The 13562-nt window shown below is 40.2% G+C and overlaps 1 pseudogene; it reads left to right on the top strand.

Annotated features, from left to right (window-relative positions):
• The first annotated feature begins 979 nt into the window (after window positions 1-979).
• LOC138069594 (bifunctional 3'-phosphoadenosine 5'-phosphosulfate synthase 1 pseudogene) lies at window positions 980-13251 on the top strand (annotated as a pseudogene).
• The last annotated feature ends 311 nt before the right edge of the window (window positions 13252-13562 follow it).

The raw sequence follows: 13562 nt of genomic DNA, 5'->3' as shown, positions 1-13562 counted from the left end.
TACTTGGACCACCTAATGCCAAGAGCTGACTCACTGGAAAGACCCTGATGCTGGGAAAGACTGAAGGCAAAAGGAGAAGGGGGTGGCGGCAGATTAGATGGTTATATAGCACTACCAACTCAATGGACATGGATTTGGGTGGACTTCAAGAGATAGTGGGACAGGGGAACCTGGTGAGCTACAGTCCATGAGATAGCAAAGAGTCAGACACAACTTAGCAACTGAACAACAACAGCAACAATACTCAAGATCACCACAAGTGAAGTCGCTCAGTCGTGTCCAACTCTTTGTGACCCATATACTGTAGTCTACCAGGCTCTCCATCCATGCGATTTTCCAGGCAAGAATACTGGAGTGGGTTGCCATTTCCTTCTCCAGGAGATCATCACAACCCAGAGGCTGAACCCTGGTCTCCCACATGGTAAGCAGATGCTTTACCGCCTTAGCCACCAGGGAAGTCAACCTCGCTAGGGGCATCCTGTGTTGGCTTGAGCTGTCAAGGTCAGAATCCAAAGGTGGATTTTTGGCTGGAGGGAGCATCTTGTCCTGGGTCCTCCCCTGGGAAAATCACCAGGGAAGTGAGGACCCTCTCAGCTGCAGGGCCCCTGGACTCCTAAGGCTGCTTGATGCTGGCTGCTGGGGTTCCCTTCTAACAGTCGATCTGGGCCACCACAGACTAGCTGGAGGCAGCTGCCACCATTTCCACCAACAAGAAACAGGTGGGCCACACCCTGGCTAGAAAGAAAGAAAGTGCAGTTTCTCAGTAGTGTCTGATTCTTTGTAACCCTATGGACTGTAGCCTACCAGGCTCCTCTGTCTATGGAATTTTCCAGGCAAGAGTACTGGAGTGGGTTGCCATTTCCTTCTCCAGGGGATCATCCGGACCCAGGGATTGAACCTGGGTCTCCCGCATTGTAGGCAGATGCTTTACAATCTGAGCCACCAGGGAAGGTGTTCTTTTTCAAGATCACCATATTGCATGGCAAATTCCTCAGGGTGTGTTTGCCACTTTTTTTTTTTTTTTGAAGTATTTGTTGATGCTTCCCTGTATGTTTGTGAACAGAGCTATTAAAGACTCTAACAAAAACCACAGGCTAGAGAATTAAAGATTTCATTTGAATCAGTTCTGAATATAAAAAACCAAAGACCCCTGAACTGATGCTGAAAATAGACGTGATAGAAATGACTGTATGCAGTAAGAGTTTTGGAACTTCTCTGGGAACAGGGTGTTGTACCTGTGACATCCTGTGTGTGCCAGAAAATAAACTTCATTTGGCAAAAACAGATGGAGAAAAATTACAGCATTAAAAATTAATAAAGTGGATATGCAGTGACCTACAGGTTTTGGCAGAAGGTTGGCCCAGCCCATTGAATGGTTTTATGAGAGAGAGGCAGAACTTGCAATACCTTCATTTTGATTGTCTTCTGGATGGGGGTGTCATTTTAATTTGTCAGTGCCTGTAGTTCTGACAGGCTACTCAAAAAGATAAATGCTGGACATCTGGACAGCATTTTCCCTGATGTAAAAGGGTCACTGTTTGGCTCTTCTTTACAATATTGAGCTTTTTTTTTTTTTTTTTTTTTTTTAACACAGAAAGAAAGAGCACTGTGTTAGACAGGAAGGAACAGCATTCAGGACCACCCCTACATCAAGATTGTTTTACAGAAAGGAGATTGGCTGATAGGAGACTTTCAAGTCTTTGACCAAATTTATTGGAATAAATGATCTTTGTCAGTATCCCACTCTTACTGAGCTAAAGCAGATGTTTAAAGACATGAATGCTGATGCTGTATTTGTATTTAATTACAAAACCTAGTGTACAATGGACATGCTCTTTTAATGCGGGATACTCAAAAGCAAATTCTAGAGGGGGCCTACAGGTTCCCTGTCTTTCTCCTTCACCCTGTTGGTGACTGGACAAAAAGATAATAATGTTCCTTTGATGTGGCACATGAAGCAGCAAGCTGAACTGCTGGAGGAAAAAATCATGAATTCTGAAACAGCAGTGGTGACCATCTTCTATCAAGCATGCTGGACCAAATGTGGTCCAATAGCACTGCAGATTCTATTCTGCAGTCTGGAATCAAGATTGCCGGGAGAAATATCAATAACTTCAGATATGCAGATGACACCACCCTTATGGCATAAAGTGAAGAGGAACTAAAAAGCCTCTTGATGAAAGTGAAAGTGGAGACTGAAAAAGTTGGCTTAAAGCTCAACATTCAGAAAATGAAGATCATGGCATCTGCTCCCATCACTTTATGGCAAATAGATGGGGAAACAGTGGAAACAGTGTCAGACTTTATTTTTTGGGCTCCAAAATCACTGCAGATGGTGATTGGAGCCATGAAATTAAGACTCTTACTCCTTGGAAGAAAAGTTATGACCAACCTAGATAGCATATTCTAAAGCAAAGATATTACTTTGGGAACAAAGGTCTGTCTAGTCAAGGCTATCATTTTTCCACTAGTTGTGTATGAATGTGAGAGTTGGACTATGAAGAAAGCTGAGCACTGAAGAATTGATGCTTTTGAACTGTGGTGTTGGAGAAGACTCTTGAGAGTCCCTTGGACTGCACGGAGATCCAACCAGTCCATTCTAAAGGAGATCGGTCCTGGGTGTTCTTTAGAAGGAATGATGCTAAAGCTGAAACTCCAATACTTTGGCCACCTCATGCGAAGAGTTGACTCATTGGAAAAGACTCTGATGCTGGGAGGGATTGGGGGCAGGAGGAGAAGGGGACGACAGAGGATGAGATGATTGGATGGCATCACAGACTCAATGGACGTGAGTTTGAGTGAACTCCGGGTGTTGGTGATGGACGGGGAGGCCTGGTGTGCTGCGATTCATGGGGTCCCAAAGAGTCGGACACGACTGAGCGACTGAACTGAACAGAACTGAGCATTGCAGAACACTGATGGTTTCAAGAGTCAATGTTTATAATGTTGAATAAGACTGCTGGCATATCTCATCCAGAAAACAGGGATGGGTCTTTAAAAGCCAATTCACTATAGCAATTGTAGCAAGAAAAAGAAATGCAAGAAGGTGAAATGGTTGCCTGAGGAGGCCTTACAAATAGCTAAGAAAAGAAGAGAAGCTAAAGGTAAAGGAGAAAGGGAAAGATAAACCCAACTGAATGCAATGTTCCAAAGAATGGCAAGGAGAGATAAGAAAGCCTTCTTAAGTGAACAATGCAAAGAAATAGAAGAAAGCAATAGAATGGGAAAGACTAGAGATCTCTTCAAGAAAAGTAGAGATACCAAGGAAATATTTTATGCAAAGATGGGCACAATAATGACAGAAGTAGCAAGGACCTAACAAGCAAAAGGTTGCAAGAATACACAGAAGAACTATACAAAAAAGGTCTTAATGACCCAGATAACCATGAGAGATAACCATGTCACACACCTAGAGCCAGACTTGCTGGAGTGTGAAGCCAAGTGGGCTTTAGGAAGCATTACTCAAACAAAACTACTAGCGGAGGTGATGGAATTCCAGTTGAGCTATTTCAAATTCTAAAAGATGATGCTGTGAAAGTGCTGCACTCAGTATGCCAGCAAATTTGGGAAACTCAGCAGTAGCCACAGGACTGGAAAAGTTCAGTTTTCACCCCAATCCTAAAGAAGGGCAATGCCAAAGAATGTTCAAACTACTGCACAGTTGCACTCATTTCACAAGCTAGCAAAGCAGTACTAAAAATCCTTCAAGCTAGGCTTCAATAGTACATGAACCAAAAACTTCCAAATGACAAGTTGGATTTAGAAAAGGCAGAGGAACCAAAGATCTAATTGCCAGCTTCCTCTGGATCATGGAAAAAGCCAGGGAATTCCTGAAAAACATCTACTTCTGCTTCACTGACTACACTAAAGACTTTGTGTGGATCACAACAAAGTGGAAATTTGAACAACAGAATGGGTCAGAACTGGGCAAGGAGTACATCAAGGCTGTATATTGTCACCCTGCTTATTTAACTTCTATGCAGGGTACATCATGAAAAATGCTGAGCTGGATGAAGCTCAAACTGGAATCAAGATTGACAGGAGAAATATCAAGAACTTCAGATATGCAGATGCAGATGCCACCACCCTAATGGCAGAAAGTGAAGAGGAACCGAAGAGCCTCTATATGGAGAAAGGAAAGTGAGAAAGCTGGCTTAAAATTCAAACCAAGATCATAGTATCTTGATCCATCTCTTCATGGCAAATAGATGGGAGAAAATGGAAACTGTGACACATTTTGGTTTTTTGGGCTCCAAAATCACTGGACTGCAGCCACAAAATTAAAAGATGCTTGCCCCTTGGAAGAAAAGCTATGACAAACCTAGACAGCATATTAAAAAGCAGAGACATCACTTTGTCAACAAAGGTCTCTATAGTCAAAGCCATGGTTTTTCCAGTAGCCGTGTATGGATGTGAGAGTTGGACCATAAAGGCTGAGGACTGAAGAACTGATGGTTTTGAGCTGTGGTGCTGAAGAAGACTCTTGAGAGTCCCTTGGACTGCAAAGAGATCAGACCAATCAATCCTAAATGAAATTAATCCTGAATATTCATTGGAAGGACTGATGCTGAAGCTGAAGCTCCGATATTTTGGCAACCTGATGAGACGACCTGACTCACTGGAAAAGACCCTGATGTTGGGAAAGACTGAGGGCAGGAGAAGGGGACAACAGAGGATGAAATGTTTGGATGGCATCATCAACTCAATGGACATGAGTCTGAGCAAACTCCAGGAGATAGTAAAGGACAGGGAAGCCTGGCATGTTGCAGTCTGTGGAATTGCAGAGTTGGATATGACTGAGTGACTGAAGAACCACAGCAATGTGGAAAATGGATTGGAGTGTACAAAGAGAGGAAATTAGAATGGAAAGGAAGCAATTGCAACAGATAAGACTCCAGATGATAAGTGTTGGACTGAAGTACTGGTAGTAATGACATAGAAACAAATTAATTTGACAATTATTTTGGAGGCAGCTTCATAATGTATTGAATGTCGGTTACTTAAAGATAAGGGAAAGGTGAGAAAAAAGACTTTATGTTTTCTGATTAGTAAACAAGATGGATAGTTGATTCAACAACAAGAAAGAGAACACTGGAGAAGGAACTGTTTGTAGAGGAGGGTTTGGAGAAAGACAGATCACAGTATACAACTAAATCTATTGAATTTAAGTACCAAAGATGAAATAGACCTGTCAAGAGACGGGAGATGAGTTTATGTGCAAGCAAGAAACAGAGACGAGAGAAACTGGAGGTCCTACTGAGTAAGGTGAAAAGGTCTTGTTTTTTTCCTAGTAGTTTGGTTCCATTTCTACAGATCTGTCTGCTCATTCTCATTCTGCAATTGTATCTTTCTGTTCCTTGAAATCAAAGGATCTTTGAATAATAGTCAAGATATCTTTCCCTCTTCAGTCTCTCAGGTCAAAATATCTATGCAGTATTTGTGGTAGAAATGTTTCAGTAACAGGTGAAAATAAAATAAAAGCCTCTAAACTCAAAATTATTCAAACAACAAAGAGGATTACTGACTTAAGTAACTGAAAAGTCAGAATAAGTCTCGATCTCACACCTCAGATGAACTCTCCAAGGATCTTCTTTCTCATCTCCTCTCTACTCTGGCCCTGTGGTGGCTGTATCCCTGCTCTGCCCTGGTAGCTCTCTGGGAGTTTGAGGTTCTTCTGACAGTTTCAGCAGAATGTTTGCAGCAGTTCTTCATCCTCAGGGAAGTGAGAATCCTCTTACAGTAGCTGTTATACATCAGTTTCCTTTCACTGGCCTGAACATTTATTGGTTTCCCTGGTGGCTAGATGACAAAGAACCTGCCTGACAATGTCGGAGATGTGTGTTCAATCCTTGGGTCAGGAAGCTCTTCTGGAGAAGGAAATGGCAACCAACTCCAGTATTCTTGTCTGGGTAATCGGCGAGCTTTGGTGATTGGGGTCGCAAAAGAGTCAAACATAACTTACTAACTAAACAACAACTATTTCAATCCCTGTGACAAGATTAACAAATATTCCTTATTTTGTAATGGGATTATATCTCATGCATCATACATTGACAATATCAAAGTTGAAATGCATTTAATACACCTAGTATAAGAAAAATAATATCTTAGCTTCAGTTCAGTTCAGTCACTCAGTCTTGTCCGACTGTTTGTGACCCGATGAATCGCAGCACGCCATGCCTCCCTGTCCATCACCAACTCCCGGAGTTCACTCAAGCTCATGTCCATTAAGTCGGTGATGCCATCGAGCCATCTCATCCTCTGTCGTCCCCTTCTCCTTTTGTCCCCAATCCCTCCCAGCATCAGAGTCTTTTCCAGTGAGTCAAATGTTTCCATGAGGTGGCCAAAGTATTGGAGTTTCAGCTTTAGCATCAGTCCTTCCAATGAACACGCAGGATTGATCTCCTTTAAAATGGACTGGTTGGATATCCTTGCAGTCCAAGGGACTCTCAAGAGTCTTCTCCAACACCACAGTTCAAAAGCATCAATTCTTCAGTGCTCAGCTTTCTTCACAGTCCAACTCTCACATCCATACATGACCACTGGAAAAACCATACCCTTGACTAGATGGACCTTTGTTGGCAAAGTAATGTCTCTGCTTTTTAATATGCTATCTAGGTTGGTCATAACTTTCCTTCCAAGGAGTAAGTGTTTTTAATTTCATGGCTGCAACCACCATCTCCACTGATTTTGGAGCCCCCAAAAAGAAAGTCTGATACTGTTTCCACTGTTTCCCCATCTATTTCCCATGAAGTGATGGAACCAGATGCCATGATCTTCGTTTTCTGAATGTTGAGCTTTAAGCCAACTTTTTCACTATCCTCTTTCACTTTCATCAAGAAGCTTTTTAGTTCCTCTTCACTTTCTGCCATAAGGGTGGTGTCATCTGCATATCTGAGGTTATTTATATTTCTCCCGGCAATCTTGATTCCAGCTTATGCTTCTTCCTGACCCGCATATAGGTTTCTCAAGAGGCAGGTCAGGTGGTCTGGTATGCCCATCTCTTTCAGAATTTTCCACAGTTTATTATGATCCACACAGTCAAAGGCTTTGGCATAGTAAATAAAGCAGAAATAGATGTTATTCTGGAACTCTCTTGCTTTTTCCATGATCCAGTGGATGTTGGCAGTTTGATCTCTGGTTCCTCTGCCTTTTCTAAATCCAGCTTGAACATCTGGAAGTTCACAGTTCACGTATTGCTGGAGCCTGGCTTGGAGAATTTTGAGCATTACTTTACAAGCTTGTGAGATGAGTGCAATTGTGCGGTAGTTTGAGCATTCTTTGGCATTGCCTTACTTTGGGATTGGAATGAAAACTGACCTATTCCAGTCCTGTGGCCACTGCTGAGTTTTCCAAATTTGCTGGCATATTGAGTGCAGCACTTTCACAGCATCATCTTTCAAGATTTGAAATAGCTCAACTGAAATTCCATCACCTCCACTAGCTTTGTTCATAGCAATGTTTTCTAAGGCCCACTTGACTTCACATTCCAGGATATCTGGCTCTAGGTGAGTGATCACACCATCGTGATTATCTGGGTCATGAAGATCTTTTTTGTACAGTTGTTCTGTGTGTTCTTAGCCTAGCATAGTTTAAACAAGGTCAGAAATCATATATATAAAAACTAAGAAACAGAAACTTCAATTAAATAGAGTTGGGAGACCAGAACAGTGATCTCTTGACTTAAGATCATAGCCAGATACAAAAATTAGACTTCTCCTATTTCCTGGAAAGGACTCAGCCACTAAAAATCAAAGACTCTTTGTTTACTATAGCCACCCCCCCAACTTCCTCTTTTGAAATTATAAAGATAGTGTCTTACAGTTCCTCCATACATTTTAATCTGTTGCTATCATCATATTTCGATCTTTAATCCACACAAAATTAATTATGGTCTTTTGTTAGAGACCTTTTCCTTTTGCTATATTAATAATAAAATGTCTGAATATTATTTAATCAATAGCCTATCCTCCACTGGTAGGCATTGGTTCCTCTGCCATATATAAGCTTTCCATTCAAACACTGATCTATTTCAAGTCTCTGTTCAATTCCATTGGTGTATTTATCTTTCCCAGAACAATGCATACTGTCATTATTGTTTATAGTTTTATAGCTTATATTAAGTATTTTTATATGAAAAGAAATCTCCTTGTATTGTGCTTCTTCCAAATTATTGTGGATATTTTCATCTTTGAGATTTCCATATACATGCTTTATCATCATCCTGTCAAGTTCCATGTAGGTTAAAAAAAAACAAAACAAGATTTTGACTGGAATTTTTTATTTCTCTGGCTCAGATATCCAGTTTTGGTAGCGGTGGAGAGGGTGAGGCTTAGATATTAATTATTGATTTTTTTTTTTTTATCACTGAGGATTAGTCAGGATTTTAATTCTTCTGAATCACTATTGGCTAGTTACATTTCTCTAGAAAACTGAACAGTTTGTCTTAAGTTTTCAAACTTAATAACATAAGATCTTTTTAAAAATATCTTATCTTTCTATTTACATAGTTAGGATTTTTTTCTCTGTTCATGTGCTTCTTGGATGGATTCTCTCTCTTTCTTTCTTGCTCAGTCTTGCCAGAAGGTGTCTATTTTATTAGATTTTTCAAAAAATGAGTGTTTGGCTCTGTGGATCCTCTCTATTTTTTTTTCTATTCAATTAATTTATCCTCTTATTATTTCACTCTTCCAACTTCCTTTCATTTTATTGTGCTGTTCTTTTTCTAACTGCTTTGAGTTGAATACTTAGGTCATCACTTTTCAAACTTTATAAGTAATAAGAGTGTTAAAGGCAGGAGGAGAAAGGAGCAGCAGAGGATGAGATGGTTGAATGGCATCACTGATTCAATGGACATGAGTCTGAGCAAATTCCAGGAGATGGTGCAGGACAGGGAAGCCTGGTGTGCTTCAGTTCATGGGGTTACAAAGAGTTGGACACAACTTACAACTGAACAACAACAACAAATAAGAATGTTAAAATTATTTTAAGTAATGGATATTTCATCAATTTTCAATCCTAGATATTTTCTAATGTTCATCATTATTCCTGTTTAGAAACAAACATCATTTGAAAGTGTCTTTTATTATAATTTCCAAGTTCAGTTCAGTCCGATCACTCAGTTGTGTCCAACTCTTTGCGACCCCATGAACCAGAGCATGCCAGGCCTCCCTGTCCATCACCAACTCCCGGAGTCCACCCAAATCCATGTCCATTGAGTTGGTGATGCCATCCAACCATCTCAGCCTCTGTCATCCCCTTTTACTCCTGCCCTCAATCTTTCCCAGCATCAGGGTCTTTTCAAATGAGTCAACTCTTCACATCAGGTGGCCAAAGTATTGGAGTTTCAGCTTCAACATCAGTCCTACCAATGAACACCCAGGACTAATATTTAGGATGGACTGGTTAGGTCACTTTGGAGTCCAAGGGATTCTCAAGAGTCTTCTCCAACACCACAGTTCAAAAGCATCAATTCTTCGGCACAAGGCTTTATACTCCAACTCTCACATCCATACATGACAACTGGAAAAACCATAGCCTTGACTAGAGGGACATTTGTTGACAAAGTAATGTCTCTGCTTTTTAATATGCTGTCTAGGTTGGTCATAATTTTCCTTCCAAGGAGTAAGTGTCTTTTACTTTCATGGCTGCAGTCACCATCTACAGTGATTTTGGAGCCCAGAAAAATAGTCAGTCACTGTTTCCCCATCTATTTCCCATGAAGTGATGGGACCAGATGCCATGATCTTCGTTTTCTGAATGTTGAGCTTTAAGCCAACGTTTTCACTCTCCACTTTCACTTTCATCAAGAGGCTCTTTAGTTGGTCTTCACCTTCTGCCATAAGGATGGTATCATCTGCATATCTGAGGTTACTGATATTTCTCCTGGCAATCTTAATTCCAGCTTGTGCGTCTTCCAGCCCAGTGTTTCTCATGATGTACTCTGCATATAAGTTAAATAAGCAGGGTAACAATATACAGCCTTGGCGTACCCCTTTTCCTATTTGAAACCAGTCTGTTGTTCCTTGTCCAGTTCTAACTGTTGCTTCCTGACCTGCATATAGGTTTCTCAAGAGGCACATTGGGTGGTCTGGTATGCCCATCTCTTTCAGAATTTTCCACAGTTTATTATGATCCACACAGTCAAAGGCTTTGGCATAGTCAATAAAGCAGAAATAGATGTTTTTCTGGAACTCTCTTGCTTTTTCCATGATCCAGTGGATGTTGGCAGTTTGATCTCTGGTTCCTCTGCCTTTTCTAAATCCAGCTTGAACATCTGGAAGTTCACAGTTCACGTATTGCTGAAGCCTGGCTTGGAGAATTTTGAGCATTACTTTACTAGCATGTGAGATGAGTGCAATTGTGTGGTAGTTTGAGCATTCTTTGGCATTGCCTTTCTTTGGGATTGGGATGAAAACTGACCTATTCCAGTCCTGTGGCCACTGCTGAGTTTTCCAAATTTGCTGGCATATTGAGTGCAGCCCTTTCATAGCATTATCTTTCAGGATTTGAAATAGCTCAACTGGCATTCCATCACCTCCACTAGCTTTGTTTGCAGTGATGCTTTCTAAGGCCCACTTGACTTCACATTCCAGGATATTTGGCTCTAGGTGAGTTATCACACCATCGTGATTATTCTTTTTGTGAAGATAAAAAGGTCATTAAGATCTTTTTTGTACAGTTCTTCTGTGTATTCTTGCCACCTCTTCTGAATATCTTCTACTTCAGTTAGGTCCCTACTATTTCTGCCTTTTATTGGGCCTACCTTTGCATGAAATGTTCCCTTGGTATCTCTAATTTTCTTGAAGAGAACCCTAGTCTTTCCCATTCTATTGTTTTCCTCTATTTCTTTGCATTGATTGCTGAGGAAGGCTTTCTTATCTCTCCTTGCTATTCTTTGGAACTCTGCATTCAAATGGGTATATCTTTCCTTTTCTCCTTTGCTTTTCATTTCCCTTCTTTTCACAGCTATTTGTAATGCCTCCTCAGACAGCCATTTTGCTTTTTCACATTTCTTTTTCTTGGGGATGGTCTTGATTCCTGTCTCCTGTACAATGTCATGAACCTCCATTCAAATTAGCATTTTAACAATTTCTAAAGTAAATACATTCCATACAGAAAAGATCACCTGTTTGACAACAATTCTTTGTATTTTCTTTCTTTCTTTTTTTTTTTTGCAAGAACCTGCTTAATTATGTAGAATGCAGAAATTTCTTATATATGTTCCATGCATATTTGTGAAGAATGTACACTCTCTAATTATTGGATACTCAGTCCAAGCTTGGACTGCTCGCCAAATAACAGGTCAATAAATGGAGAGATGAGTTGTTGAGTCAAGAAATAACAACCTTAATCAGAAACCCAGCAAACCAACAAGATGGTAGACTGGTGTCCCAAAGAACTATCTTCCTGAAGTTTGTATGCTAGTTTCTTTCACAAAACAAAGAGTGGGGAGATGAGGATGTAAAGTAAAAAAGGCAATAAGTCATTGCAAACATTTCCTGGTTTTGCCCAGACACTGGAAGATATATGTAATTGCTTCTTTCCTATAGCCATTCATAGGTGGGCCTGGTCAGGATGTTTCCTGTGAGCTGAACGGAGGTATTTTAGTTCAGGCATGGGAGGCAGGGTTCCTAGAGATGGGCTTGTGTGTATACTTTGTTATAAGCAACATCCCTTTAGTGATTAATTTGTAGCAAAGCAATAGAATACAAAAGTTAGGGTAAAAGAAACAAATTTAATATGGAGTCAGACTTGTTCCTCCCTATTACAGAGTTGTCGATATTCTCATTATGTCAGACTTGCTAATTATGTTGTTAAAATCCTCAGTGGTTCTGTCTGCTGTCTCTATCAAGCATTATAAATGAGTTTAAAATTTCCTATTATGAATGTTCATGGATGAATTTCTCTTTAAAATTCTGTCAGTTTTGCTATATGTGCATTAAAATATATATAAAGATTATAGAATTGGGTGCTTATAAATTTAGATTTATCTTTCTGCAAGAATCTTACCTATTATTAAACATTAATATCCTTTATCTTCCAAACATATTTTTACTTTGAAGTCAATTTTGTCTAATATATAGAGAGAGGTGGATATATTTACAAAGCTATGGCAGATTACTTTGTTCAGTATTTGCCTAATATTTGTCCTTTAACTTTTCATTATTATATGTCTAAAATGTTTAAGGTTGTGTTTTGCAAGAAGTATATATAGAGAGAGATTTTGTTATTTATCCTAATTTGAAAACATTCTTATTTTGACGTGCACATTTACTCTACTGACATTTATTGTGATCACTAGTATATTTTGAATTAGTTCTTCTACTTTGTATTTATTCCGTTTTTTCTTTGCTTCATTTTATTTTTTACCTTTCCTGTTTGCTTTTGAATCCATCAGGAATTTTTGCATACTATTTTCCTCCACCAATGGTGAGAAAATTGTAAGCATTTAGGTAAGATAAAATTATCTTTTGTAACTAGTCCTCATGTATAATATTAGTGGCTTTATACTACACTGTTTGTGGGCTTCCCAGGTGGTGATAGTGGTAAAAAAATATGCCTGCCAATGCAGGAAATGTAAGAGATGCAGATTCAATCCCTGGGTGGGGAAGATTCCCTGGAAGAGCATATGGCAACCGACTCCATTATTCTTGCCTGGAGAATCCCATGGACAGAGGAGCATGGAGGGTTACAGTCCACAGGGTCGCAAAGATTCAGATATGACTAAAGTGAATCAACAAGCGCGCATGCAAAACTTACCAGGAGCTGGAGCCAGTAATTGGTAGGAACAATCGATCAGTTGCTGAAGGCTGAGTGTGGACTAGCTTGAGGCTTAAAACTCCTAAAGGGCCCATCATAGGGAGTTCCCTGTACTTTCAGGAGTTCCAGTTCCAAGAGCTCATATCTGAGGGAAAATTCCCTCTTGTTCTGGAAAGGAGGAAGAGAAAAGTAGCAATGTTGAAGTATACTCAGAGCCTTCTGTTCTGCATAACAAAACCCTGTCCTCAAAGGAAACTACCATACCAGGAATAAACGGATCTATTTTCGAAGAAGACATAACAATCAGTAATGTGGGCGTGCGTGTACTGCGAAGGTGTGCACCTACTAATATGTGTGTGTGTACTTATGTTTATATGTAGGTATGCATACATAATACATCAATATTTATTTATCAGTCTCGACATATGTAACATACTATTGCAAGATGTTAGTAGTAAAGGAAACTGGAATGAACGTGGGGAAGAGTAGTGTACATGGGACCTGTGTACTCTCTGCTCAATTTTTCTGTAAATCTAAAGCTGTTATAAATCTATTTAAAAAAAAGAAAAAAACATGGGGCCTGCCTCACTGCTCAGTGGTAAAGAATCCATCCGCCAATGCAGAAGACACGGGTCCAATCCCTGATTCAGGAAGATCCCACAAGCCATGTAGCAACCTGCGCTCATGCTCACCAGGACACTGAGCCCATGCTCTAGGGCCCAGGACCAGACACAACTGAGCCCACGTGCCGCAGCTACTGAAGCCCAAGCGCCCTGGAGCCAGTGCTGCACAGGAGAAGC

Source organism: Capricornis sumatraensis, chromosome 2 (genome assembly GCF_032405125.1).
Source record: "Capricornis sumatraensis isolate serow.1 chromosome 2, serow.2, whole genome shotgun sequence".
NCBI classification, from domain to species: Eukaryota; Metazoa; Chordata; class Mammalia; order Artiodactyla; family Bovidae; genus Capricornis; species Capricornis sumatraensis.
The sequence above is the reverse complement of the archived record's forward strand: the minus strand, read 5'-3'. Positions and strand labels throughout refer to the sequence as shown.